An 11,289-nucleotide genomic window follows, 5' to 3' on the forward strand; every position below is an offset into this window, starting at 1 on the left:
TTCAATTTTACTAAATAGAGAGCAAACACTATAAAACCACATCAATTAATGATAAATAAGGCCGTTCAGTTGTTAATTGCCTGATTCCCAGGCAAATGATGATCAAAGTAACATCCCGCCTTGTAGCAGCTGTGTTAAATTAGTGTATTTCAGATCTGTTAATTGTGTGTAGTGTATATAAAATCAGTAAGACGAGGTGGTGTCACTTACTTGAAAGGGTAATACAACCACACAGTAATTTTTAGATTGTTTGTCGTGGCGGTACAGACGTTTGATTTAAGCTCAAAAACATCAATTCAACCAACGTGTTTCGGCTCGTTGTCTTTGTAAGTCAACTCAGCTCATTATCACCAGCTAACACTCGTAGGCAATTTTACTTCAGTTTACAGCACTCGGTATCTCTGATTGCTCAATAAACCGACGCTTTAAACATGCTTTTAGCCAGTTCCCTTTTCTTTCTGGCATAGTCGAGCGGAACCTTCAAGGAGCTAGAAAAGAGCGAGAAAAAAAGCCGCGGTGTTCCCCCTTTTCCGTCGCTCCATTATCTAAAAAAAAAATTATTGATGTGTAGTCTCAATTTCGCTTTATCGTTGTGCTGGTGCCGAGCTGTTGTTACTTGTTTGCGTCTCATAGACTGTGTAAAGCTTGTGTATATTTTTGAAAGATACTTCCTAAAGGATAAAGCAGATTTTATGCAAGAGTAGCAACATTATTATACATTGTAGTCACTAGCTGTCTTCTCATTGGCTAAGAGCTTACAGTTAATTCTGGGAATCCGCACAACCCCGCGCAACCTACAGATTAGTGAATAATCTGCTAGCATCACTAATCTGTAGGTTGCGCGCGCAATGCATGATTTCCAAGAGCAATGTGTCAGGCAGTGGCGGCGAAGGAAATTCATAGTTCGTCGATTCACTTCTTCAACCGAGAAATAATTTGACCAAAGTTCAAAAATTGCTGGCCAATAAAGTCTCGGAAAACACAAAATGACTAACAAAAATTGGGAAGGAACTATTCCACGATTTAGTAGGACGACCAGCCGGAATTACATGTAACACAAGTTTTGAAATAGGTTGAAATCGTTTGTCATTACTTCCTTTTCCAGAAAAACAATGTATAAAAACAATTATTAGATTCGGTTTATGTGATATTCGGAATAATCAAGGTCTCTGTAATGATTTTTGATTATTCCGGATATCACAAAAACCTCATCCAATAATTGTTTAATACACATTCATATATTTCCTTGATGAAACGCAACTTTATACAGAATCACAAAATTGATAACATAAGCCCACTTTAAGAATAAATGTATGCTTGGCTTGGTAATAAAAGGTGAAATTTCTCCAGGTTTCTTAACAAAAAAAAAATTGTATTAAAATTTGTAAAGGGGGATTCGAAATTTGAATCGAATTTAAAATAAGCAAACCGGGCGCTTTAGCTTAGTCAAGGAAATACGCCATCAAACTTTATGAGAATATTTTTTTCATTCGCCGGCTTTTCTTTAATATCCTGGAGATTTACGATTAAATAAATCTATACTCGGAAACGTAGCCTACTTTCAATCCAGCACTGAGGTTTTTTTTACCAATATCAATATGGCTAAATATACGTCTTAACTCTGACAACAAAACGATTAATTATTGAAGAGGAAGTTAAACAAATTGAACAGGAAACTGTTCAACAGAAGCTTGGACTTAAAAACAGAACCAACACAACTGCATGCAACAAACCATTTGATGCCAAGTCGTCAAAGAGAGCACATCTTTACTGTATGATCCCTACACTGAAGAAAACATGCAGAAACACTTGGCAATTGTTCTTGTTATTGCGTTAGTAATCGCCGTCTCTAACGTGCCATCAGCTCAAGGGTTCTCAGGCGGTACTGGTAACTGGAAAAGGGCTTTGGAGGTTTGTAGGAACATGTATGTTTATAAGTTTCAACAAGTTACAATATGCGTGTTTTCTGTCACATCAAACAAGTGTTCACAATTCAGTGACGTCTTACTGTAAAGATACAAGGTAATTTTAATTTGTAAGATTCCCATGAATATCAAAAATAAGGGAAAAAGGAAGTCCAATTACAAGGAAATTGTTTCTTGGAGCAAGGTTATGCAACGAAGAGGCCCAGGGGGGGGGGGGGGGAGGTACTCCGGCTTGTAAATGACGGGGATGATCGAAGGCTTTTTTTGGGTTTGAAATTTTCGATTCCGGGATTTTTTGGGTTGGAAAATCTGGCATGTATTTTTTTGGGTGACTTGATTAACATAGGGGATTTTTTTGGGTATTAAAAACGAACTTAAGTGCCCTGGCACGGCCTTGGCGTTTTTATGGAATGATGAATAAACAAACACGAGCGTTCAATTTTTATGATTTTCTTTGCGTTATATTACTGCCCCTCCTGGCAATTTAGGGGTAATTTGACAAGGGATTTTTTTTTTTTTTTTTTTGGGGGGGGGGGGGGTTATTTTTGGTCCAGGGATATTTTTTGGGTAATGTCGGAAGAGTCAGGGATTTTTTTGAGTCCTGAGTTTTGCCTCCATTCGATCATCCCCGTCATTTACAAGCCGAAGTACCCCCCCCCCCCCCTCCCCTGGGCGAAGAGGAAAAACCAAACAAATTAAACAATGTTTAAGTGATATGTAGTTCAAAATAAACAGGAAACATGGAAAAAAGTTATTTTTGTGTCAGGTTATCCTTAGCCGCGCCTGCCAAATTTTTTTCTAAAGCTGTTTCTCAGGATTTATCTTTGCAAAAAAAGTTCTGAAATCGAGTTCGCAAGACTGACCAGTAAGGGTCAGGTTTTGCTTAAAAATATCTCGCTCTACTCAATTTATCAATTATTAATAGATCAGATACGATATACATAGACATTTATCAACGTGAGCTAAATCGATGATAAATGTTCCAATAGGTAAATGTTGGAGTTCTCTATCTTCTTCTATTCAAGTAGGCAAGTCCGCAGGTGAAACGCATTAAAAGAAAAAAAAATGCATAATAATTTTACATCTGAAGTGTTTAATCTCCAAACGTTCGCTAGAAGTTTGTTGTATAATCAGTGTATAATGTTTATGTCAACCCTTTTATCAACGCAAGAAGAAAGATCAATGTGTCAAATCTAATGAGAGCTATTCAGCAATTAAAAAGTATTAAAACAAATCATTAAAGAGCATTTAAAAAGTAATTTTCGATCAGTCCGAATTTTATGATCCCGGGTCGGATGTGCAAAATCCACAAAGATTACTTTGATATTACTTTACTCTTTTGGCCGAAAAGCAATGAGTTCTTTGACCACATTTACTTTCAAATAACAGTAATCCGAAAATCCGCGTTAGCCGAAAATTCGTCCCACACAGTGATAAAAGCAAAGCCGGCGAGCCGAATGAATCCATAAAAAACATAGTCATTTTATCTTATTTCAAAATATATTTGTTTTTTTTTTCTTTTTGTCATTTATATAGCGCGATCTAACCGACGTTTAGATTTTGCCGAAACATCCATTCGCGACAAAAACAAAAATAGAACGGGAGGAATGAAATGGTACGAAAAGTAAATTTCTCTTGCCTGATTTAAAATTACGGAAATATTGAAGTTGACAAATCTTTCTCGAGCATCAAACCTTGCTGTTTAACGGCGACTAGTAATTTATTTTTAATGGTGGTCAGTCCGTGCATTATTAACGTAACACACAAGTCGAACAATGAATAACTGTTTTTAACTTCAAGCAATTAATAAGCAATGAGCCAGCAGTGAATACTTCATCAAGTGAACAAAGCTATGCTGATGATACCAACGAATTTGCGGCGATAAGAAATAACATTCTGATTAATGCCGCTCGGATGCCGATTTTTCTCACTAATCCAGCACTGATGGACTGTCTTTGTTTCTAAGTTTAGCTCGCTTCTCGCATTTTAGGGACCGTTAATTTATGAGGATGGGGGGGGGGGGGGGGGGAGGGCTGTTGGGGTTTGAAAGAATAGTCAGTCCCTGTAACTGTTCATCGACGGGACGTAAATTTTAGTGGGATTGAGCTGTATTTGCAACCAAATAGATGGTGGGTTTGATTTGATGCTGATGTTGATGTTGAACTGGTACATAACAAAGTAGGGGTAAATCCAGAGGCATGCTATACACACTATACATCCCTACCATCCCTACACCACCCCCCTCCCCAATACCACTAGCCCTCCTCCCCCCTTCTCGTAAAAACCGAACGGTCCGTAAAGGAAATAAAAGTGATTACTATAGTTTTACGAGGCTTTTCTAGGACGTCCTTTAATGGCGCCGTTAGGATAAATTTGTCAAGATTTTCAGCCTTGAAGACAACGTGGGAGTCGCTTAATTATTATTGCTGGAGAGTTCATTTATTATAATGAGTCATGATGAGCGCGTACTTTACAAGTCTTTTGTTTGGATTTTGTATAAAGAGCAGCTTCAATTCAAAAACAGAACCAACACAATTGTTACGAACCATTTGAAGCCAAGCCGTCAAAGTGAGCGCATCTTTACTCCACTACACCGAAAAAAAACATGCAGAAACGTTTGGCAATTTTTCTTGTCGTTGCGTTAGTGATCGCCGTGGCTAACCTGCCCACAGCTCAGGGGTTTTCTGGTAATTCTAACTGGAAAAGAGCCTTGGAGGTATGTTAGGAACATGTATTCTGTTTCCATTTTCTGTGAAAACACCAAACGGTCATCAAGTTACAATAAGCCACAACTATCTCAAATTACTGTTTATTTAAAAAATGGACCACCTCCTTTTAAAATACAAAATAATTTTAATTAAGATTCCAAGATCAAAAAGGAAAAACAGATAGTCTGAGACAATTTTTCTTGGAGCAAAGCAATGTAACTAAGAGGAAAACCAAACAAACACGATATTTAGATGACATGTTGTTTTAAATCATTGTTTTACCTTAAATCCTTGGTCAATACAACTTATCTCGAATATTTTACCAACAAAAAAATATCTAAAATGTAAAAAAATACATATTTTTCAATCGGAGGCGTTGTTATTTCAAAGCGACGCTCATCAAGCGTGATTTTTAATTAAAAGGCGGAGAACCTAGTCTTGCACCTACGTGGGAAATACTTCAGATAGAAAAGCCAAAATACTTGTAATGTTTGTGTTTCAAAAATAGAACCAAACCAGCTGGCAATAGCGTAACCGTAGCTTTTACCTATAGCCCAGCTAAGCAAGAAAAGTGAAATTCTGATTGGCATAAATCTATACGTATCTATAGGTCAGGTGTAAACCTATGGCTGCCATAGACATTACCAAATGTTCGCCTGTAAACGACTGGGCGGAGTCGAATTCGTAAACATAAAGCCGGTTACTGTAGCTAATCCACGATAAAACTGAAAAACAAACTTAAATCCGTTTTTGTTATGTAAAGTAAAGCAAAGCTTGAACTTAAAACGGCAGTGAAAACACCTGAAACAAAAAAAACCTATATCAGTATCTTCCGGTCAAAATCATGCTGTAAACCATACATGTTTCTTTTTCTCCTTTATTTTCTCTTAAAAATGTTTTCAAAAGCCGCGAGACAGATTCGAAATAACTACTTTTTTGCTTTTAATAACACTTACTGTGCACCTTGTTGTTAGAAACGTTTGAAAACAATGAGTGAGTTACTCAAATGAGGCATTAATTCACATGATAATTAATATGTATTCGCCGAAAGCTTTTTTCAAGCGGAATCGTGCAGAACTTAGAATATATACATTACCAGGTCAGATAATTATTTGGTTCTAAGAAGTAAGTTACAGCCACTGTGTTGAACTACTATTTCAAAGTACTGCTTCATAAATATACAAACAGTAATTTCAGTTGTTGTTTACTGATAAATGTAATTCTGCATGTTTTCATTGACAAAACAAAGCACATTCGTGAAATCGATTATGGTACCATGAACAAAAAATATACTTTAACATAAACACCTTTTTTACTTCTACGGCTTAAACAAAGCGAGAAAAGTCCAAACAATCAGTAAGCATTTTTAATTAAAGTGCTTTAGGCAAAACCCATGGGATAGCTTTTAAAATAACAACTTTTTTAATTTCATCAATAACATATTGAATAAGTACTGTTAGCTTTATCACGGTGATGAATTTAGTTACTGAACATTTTATAAGAATTCAAAAGTTTAAATCGAACGACTTGTAGCAATAAATCTCAGTGGGACTATAAAGATAAGCATCAAAATTTTGAGTAAGACAAACTACTCCTTGAAACAAATTCAATTTGTTCACAGCCTGAACCTCAAGAAAAGATGAATCATTATAATTGTGTTTAGCATCCGTATTCTCCTTGCTTCCTTCAACAGTCCTTCTATATAGCTACTTTTTGCGTTGTGAGAATTTTATTTTGCGCTAATAGGATTTTTCTCTATGAGATGGACAGGTTAGCAGAGTGAGTTATATTTTTTTCTGCTGCGACTGACTTAAACTAGAATAAATTAGAGTTGATATTGCCATTGACAACTTTAAGTCAATAAAAGAACGCTGAGTTTTCTGTTCGATTAATTTAGGCGGCGTGTCCTCGAAACGTCATGCCCAAAAAGAGAAATTTCATAGTAATGGTAACGACAATGATAACACTGCAAACATGTTAATTACAATATTACACCATTTTTCAAGCAGTTGTTAGTAATTTGTCGTTGAAGTCGATCGGCATAAATAGCCCCGCCTTTTTCATTAGTGTCGATACAATTAATATAAATTGCGTTTGTTCTTCCTGGAAATTGATTGGTCTTGAAGTAAAAGCCTTGGACGTGAATTGGTGCTGTCAACATGTCAATCAAAAAGTATGGTGCAATGCAATGCTTTCCTGCTTAGTTCTTTTTTCTCGAGATTTTCAATCTCAAAGTGTCAATCCCATACATGCAAAGCTACAAAATAGCTGCATTTGAGGCCAAAAAATATAATACTTTCCAAACAGTAACAGACGTAAAAGTAGTCGCATTGTCTTCATTTACCTCATTTCTACAAAAGCCATATGAATGGTAACGAGTAAACTAAACCGTTTTCTTGTAAAAGTAGATTTCCCGAGCAGTGGTGATTGTTTTTGGCCGACTTTTTTGTTATGTCTACTTTGTCTAATGAGCTTTTGAATATTCGCGCGAGAAGGGCTTCAGAAGTCCCGGATGTGTCGCGGCATTCTGGGCGATGACATAATGGGTGTAAGAAATATTTCATATCGCTAAATAATGACATAGACACTTGGACGGAATGCTTAATAGCTTTCACTTGAGTCGTCTCATACTACATCCACAGACGTAAGAGTTAACGCAAAAGCATAAAGCGTAATAACATGAAAGTACCGCTCAATAGCAGTGATTTGAATGGTCATACACTAGGCAGGGTTACATCCACGGAATTAAAACTTAGCACTACCTTGTACACTTCCTTGGGCTTTCTCAATAGTTTTTCAAAAATAATTTGAAGAAAACATAAATAGAACGCGTTTCTCTCTATTTCCAGGTGATGAAGGAAAAAAGACACATGTGCCATGCGCTGAAGGAGCACTGCAAGCGAGAGTTTATGGAAGACGCTGAAGACGCGCCCTCGCCATTTAAAGAGTAAAATAATGTCCAGCGGCTAACTCCCTAAGTCATGTAATGCATGCGCAAGTGAAGAGCAGACTTTGTCAAGCGCAGAGATGAAGATTTATCTGATTTAACTGTATAGTGTGGCACATATAATAAAACAAATGAGCACTAATATTTTACGCTTTCATGTCTGCGAGTGTTTGTCGTTAAATATATTGATTTCCAGTCCGTACTGCGCAGACTCGTGGTTTATTTTCGTTTTTGTTTTGATTCGTTGAAACGTTACACTTCGGTAACAGCGTACATGAAGTTTTTTAGCCCGCCATTACGGTTCGTTTCGTTCAAGAATTCCCGATGAGCTGAAACGTCAGTTTGAAATAGCGTCGAGATTCTTCTACTCTTTATTACAGTGAAACGAACTCAACCGGGGCCACCCAACGTTTTTAGCCAATCACAAGACGAGTTTTACTCTCGCTGATGAACGATGCGAAGGCACGCTAAAGTTTTACGGCAAAAAATTATTTTGTTCATTTCGTTTACGGTTGGCGAAGTCTGCCGGTTAGAAATGGACGGACAACGAAGACGGCGGATGAGAGACGGACCAAGAAAATAGCACGGCCGCGCGGGAAGACGGACCGAATTTTACCGAATGACACCGGGGAAGACGACCCTCAAACAGATATATTGCCGAAGCGAATCAACACCGGTCAGCAGAGATAACCAGTGAACAGTAAAAGAAAAAGCATTGTACCTAATGAACAATCACGGCGAACACAAACCATAAATCACGCCGGAAAAACTCAACAACAAGACCGACAGGTTCACCACTAGTTAGCGCTTGTATTTTTACGTTGAGCCCGTTTATGTTAAAAGTCGGCCGCACAGAGACATAGCTTTCGTCTTCGACTCCCGGCCGTTTTTGAAAATGTGTGGTTTAGCCGAGCGGCATTTTTTTTTACGTTGCGTCCGTTCAGTCTCAAAACTCCCGGCCGATCGATCAAGAATATCCAAGCTCCCGACCCAAGACGCCGGAATTTGAGCTGGCCGTGACGCTTTTTCGCTACGTTCTCACTTCGTCAGTCTTCGAAGTCTCGCCCCGTCGTACCTGAATCCTCAGTCAAAAATCGCGGCCGACTTACGTTGATTCCGTCCAGTGTTCAATACTGAGACCGCCTAACCGTAACGAATGAACAAAATTTTTTGCCGTAAAAACAACACTCAGCGTGCCCGCATCGTATCAGTCAAGCGAAGAGTTAAAATTGCCCTTCACTGTGATTGGTCCCCTGACCAAGGAACTCCAATTCTTTTGTTTAAAACTTGTCTTGTGATTGGCTAAAAAACGTTGGATGGCCCCGGTTGAGTTCGTTTCACTGTAATGTTCTGCAAGGCTATCTGGCGTTAATAATGAAGAAAAAAGGTTAGTTTGTTACGGAATTTTTAGTTTGGCTAGTAAACGTAACATTCCTTCGTGTGAGACTCACATAAACATTGCGGCCGAGATTGCGCAGTACGGACTGGAATTCATCTTTAAGAAACAAACAAAGAACCGAAAATAGGCCCTTTCGAAACAACGCCCTAATACCTCAGATATGGATACAGAAACTCCCCCATAATATCACTTCTATGTAATCCCTTACCGTTAAGACTTGAAGAACATAATAGTTCCTTCTGGAACTTCTGTAACAGTCGAACTTTTTTGCGTATCATATCATAACATTACAGAATTTTTGCTTTGTGCTTCTTCAAGAGAGGATCATGAAAGGTAAAAGAGTGAATCCCCCATATAGGCCTTATTCCAAAGGTAATCAGTCTAACGTTATTTTAAGACATGGTACACAGTACTTCCGCGGATGTTAACGCGCGTTGCGTGGAGGTTCTCTCCCGTTTTCAGGGGGGACGACCAGAATTACCCCACTCCGCTTTCCACCATGTTTTGGCTTTTGCATTCTCCAAGAAAACGCGTGAGAAAATCCACGCAACGCACGTTTATATCCGCGGAAGTACTGGGTACCATGTCTAAAAATAACCGTTTTAAGAGGGATTACCTTTGGAATAAGGCCTGTATGGGGAATTCACTCTCTTACCCTTTATCTTCTCTTGGTTTCTTGTCTTGTTTGTTGAAAGAGTTTTACTTTGCGGGGTTCTTATAACACACTTATTTAAAAGGACTGTGACACCGCTGAGTTAAGTGTATTTTATTAAGTTTTGCTAAATACTCGCTTATGCTTGCAATAAAATTTCTTTATGGATCTAAATGACAAAAACATATAAAGTAGATTTAAACCAAATGTGTTTTCTGGGCGTTATAATTGAAAGTTACAAGCCAACGAAATAACTTTGAAAACTGTTTAGCCCAACAATATTTCAAAAACCGATATCACAATCCGTTTCAATCTTGTCAATCGTGTCGTTGAAAATGTTCCTTCACTGATTTAAGCAGTTATTTTTATATTTCACCGAATTTGATGGCCAATTCGTAGGCCTTAATTTGGCTAAACTCCCTGACACAGTTTTTACCTTATCTATTATCAAAGTACAAAATTTCTTCCGATAATGACCCTTCCTCTATAATAATAATTATAAAAACAATATATAATTATAATAAAAACCTTCCCAAAATCCTTTGCAACTGAAAAATCGTTAATGCCAAATAACTTGTCAGTTTGAAGTCAGCAGGAGTAGTACGTCGTATAGAAATAACTCTTACCATAAACTACCGATCTTGTATAAGTCGTAGGTAGATGACGTCATTAGTCACGTGACTTTGCTCAGAATTCTTTTTGCTCACTTGAGAAAATAGTTTATTACTAAAAAAGCAGTCATGCAGTTTGAAGAAATTGGTGTGAGGCATTCGGACTGCCCAGGTACCGAACAAAATATCATTAGGTAGCTATGCACATTCATTTTCGTGCCCGAGTCTTCGTCCCTTCTGCGCAGGCTTGAAGAAAGAGCGACTCTGAACTTCCGCTGGAGGGCCGATGTTGATTGTTTCAAAAGAAATGGCAATCACCGGAAGTAAATAGACAAATGGCGGAAAGAACACAAGAGAAGTGGTGAACTCCAAATCTTTAGATGCTGCAACGGTTAAAAACACTGAGATAAAAAAAAAACCAGTAGAAAATTAAACTGAGAGGTAGGAAGGGAAATATACGTGCTCGAGCCGGCAGGACGCAGACTGCACGGTGAGTTATTCTCTTCGACGGCGAGGCCGTTATAACCTCTCACGGCTGCTACCCGAGCGAAGAAGGAGTGCCCAATCTTGTCCTACCACTGGTTTCATGTGCCGCGACCATAATATCCAATTATTTCAGCGTTTGTTCTACCGCGTGTTAATTTTATGGACGTATTACAGAGCGTAGGAAATTTAAATGTTTACCACCATAGTCACAGCGAACCACATCCTACTACATTAGTGACCTAGCCCTCCAAGTTATGACCAAAAAAGGCCATAGCCTGACAATATTGAACGGACAACTGAGAAAATGTTTAAAAAATCCTTACCCTATGAATAGAAATTCCCAGTACCCTATTATGACGTTCAAGTAGGTAAAGAAAACCCTATGGGTGACACCCCTTGTTAGCTTTATTGGGGGCGAGTATACCCCCACCCAAGGAGAATGCCACTAACACTCAGGTCAGAGACTGAGATACCATCTAAGGACTGAGACAAGTTCTCAAGTATGTTCAACAGTGGAGGCCCCCACCAATGTTACCCGGGCGACCCCCCAGCTATGTTTGG

At 38.3% G+C, this 11,289-nt stretch overlaps 1 long non-coding RNA gene across 1 annotated transcript; it reads left to right on the forward strand.

The window, feature by feature from the left end:
• The first annotated feature begins 1,740 nt into the window (after positions 1–1,740).
• LOC144649115 (uncharacterized) lies at positions 1,741–7,714 on the forward strand. Its single transcript, XR_013569835.1, has 2 exons — positions 1,741–1,911; positions 7,483–7,714. It is a non-coding gene; the product is annotated as an uncharacterized LOC144649115 (long non-coding RNA).
• The last annotated feature ends 3,575 nt before the right edge of the window (positions 7,715–11,289 follow it).

The sequence above is a fragment of the Oculina patagonica genome, chromosome 4, assembly GCF_052425735.1.
Source record: "Oculina patagonica isolate OP01 chromosome 4, crgOcupat, whole genome shotgun sequence".
Lineage (NCBI taxonomy): Eukaryota > Metazoa > Cnidaria > Anthozoa > Scleractinia > Oculinidae > Oculina > Oculina patagonica.